The sequence below is a fragment of the Propithecus coquereli genome, unplaced genomic scaffold (assembly GCF_000956105.1).
Source record: "Propithecus coquereli isolate 6110/MARCELLA unplaced genomic scaffold, Pcoq_1.0 Scaffold96, whole genome shotgun sequence".
Lineage (NCBI taxonomy): Eukaryota > Metazoa > Chordata > Mammalia > Primates > Indriidae > Propithecus > Propithecus coquereli.
This window is the reverse complement of record NW_012155951.1, coordinates 36923-39407: the sequence shown is the minus strand read 5'-3', so window position 1 is coordinate 39407 and position 2485 is coordinate 36923. Positions and strand designations below refer to the sequence as shown.

Genomic DNA, 2485 nt, shown 5'->3' with positions numbered 1-2485 from the left:
TATACCACAAATATTTTTGAAAGGAGAAGCATTTCAATCCCCATATCACCACTCTAGATTGGTTCTGTGGCAAAATATAAACAAAAGTACACTTACTTTGCAGTAGCAACGGGGCCAGGATGATATGACCTACAACCAGAGGAAAAAAGATATTTGAAATGCATATGGCTATCTTGTCAGGAAACTGCACAACAATATAAGAAAAGACCAAGCAACAGTCGATGAAGGACCCAAGGGGACATCTCTACCTTTGCACTCTGATTGTGGCACCTCTGTCACTTGACTTTCCTTCTCCCTTCTTCTTCCCCTAGGAAATACATTTTCAGAGATGGATTATATGAAAGTTAATTGGACTAATGAATCTCTTACAAAAATGTACACATTTCCTTTCTTTAGTTACTGTCACTTCATAAGATTATGCTTTTTTAGGTTCAATAGTGGAAACATGCAAAAACTAAGACTATGAGATTCTACTGGGCAGAGAATGGATTTTATTTTCACCTGATTTATCTATTCCATGGTGTGACTGGGATTTGTACACACTATTTGATTTTTATAATGATGACAATGGAAGCCCGGAGTTAGGACTTTCTAGGTTAGTGAATAATCCACAGTGAGGACTATACCACCTGAGACTGACCTAAAGAAAAGCTATTCTTTGAGGAGTTTGCAACAGCCTTTCACTCCATCTCGAAGGACCTCTTTGACTTTGTCATTCCAGAGAGTAAAGATGAAAGGGTTCAGGAAAGGGGTTAGCACAGAAACCAACAGGGAAACTGTCTTATTGTACTCAGCTGCCTGCGTTTGCTTGGGTTTCACGTAGAGGAACAAGCAGCTGCTACACCCAGTCGTGACACAGGTGAAGTGGGAGGCACAGGTGGAGAAGCCGTTCCTCTGGCCAGAGGCCAAGGGGATCTTGAGGATGGTGGAGATGAGGAGACAATTGAGATGAGGAGACAATTGTAGGGATCAAAGAACCAATCATAATAAAAACAGCCATTAAAAATAGAATAAACTCTGAAAAGAGTGTCATCACAGGATAGCTTGAGCAATTGCCCTCGGTCACAGTAAAAATGATCTAACAGATCTGATTTGCAGAACGTAAGCTGCAACGCAGCATAGACTGGCCAGATTTCAGAAAGGAACCCAAACACCCATGACACAACTACCACCCAGATGCAGGTGCGGCTGTTCATAAGGATGTTGTACCTCAAAGGGTTACAAACAGCCACATAATGGTCCACAGCCATTGCTCCAAGTAATGCAAACTCTGTGGTCCCCACAGCAAGGTATAGGAAGAGCTGGGCAATGCATGCAGTCAAAGACATTGTCTGCATCCCAGGGAGCAGCAATCCCCAAAGTATCACAGGGACAATTGTGGTGGTGACCAGGATCTCCAGGACAGAGAAGTGGCCAAGGAAGAAGTACATGTTTATTGTCTGTTTATCAACACAGATGATCATGATAACAACTGTGGTTCACATTAATGTCACTAAACAGAAGAAGAAGAACACAGCAAAAAAGAATGCGGTGCAGCTCTGGGGACCCAGAGAAGCTGAGAAGGCAGAATTCAGTGGCACTAGAGTAATTGTCTGTCATTGAATCTTAGCTTCTGTTTCTTGTGAAACCGGAGATCAAAAGAGAGGTAGCATTGCGCCACATGGTCCTGCTCTCGAGAGAGAGAAGGAAGAAAGATTAGGATGAGGAACTATTTCCAACCTAATAGTCAGGTGACAGGCCCCTGCTACTGTGCTCTGCACACAGCCAGAGGTAAATGTTGTTTCCCCAAGCCTACAAGTAAGACTCCCACTTCACTGTGGAGCTAGCTCCCTGGAATGGGTGAAGATACCAGCTTCTTTACTGGCATGAGGAAGACACTGGGTTTGTTTTCTCTCAGAGGGCAGAGGCTAAGACCTTTATAATAGGCCAGTTTTGAAGCTGAATCAATCAGGTACCTCCAGTTTTGGGATTGTCCTACTTTCTCTTGGGTTAACTGTACCAGGTGACATGAAAGCATTTCATATGATGTTCAAAGGATGGAATTTTGAACCTGAGATCTTATCTGTAAAGGTGGTCCATAGACCCACCGTGGGGCCAGCAGAAAAGAGGCAGGGGATCTAAGACCAGTGTTCTTGCTGTTCCCACATTCCAAAACCTCCATGTTACAAAGAGGAAAGATCTCCAAATGAGAGCTTCGGAGCTTGGTATAATTTTTCAGAGCAGATCCATTCTTCTTTAATTCATTTTCTCTCCAAAGTTCTGAGAGGAAGAAAAGATGGTAGCTGGCACAGACAGGAATAGATCTAAGGCCATCAGCTGCTTAGGGTGCCAGGCTCTCTGCTTCTCACTTTATTTATCCCGTCACTCAAATGTCACCTCTTCAAAGGACACTTTCTGATCATCCTACCCAAAACAGAACTTCAGTTTTCTTCATAGAACTTGCTATTACCTGATACTATATGTCTAATTGTTCAATTCATTCCTT

At 43.0% G+C, this 2485-nt stretch overlaps 1 pseudogene; it reads right to left on the bottom strand.

Moving 5' to 3' along the window:
* Window positions 1-651: 651 nt before the first annotated feature.
* LOC105827082 lies at window positions 652-1599 on the bottom strand (annotated as a pseudogene).
* Window positions 1600-2485: the final 886 nt, after the last annotated feature.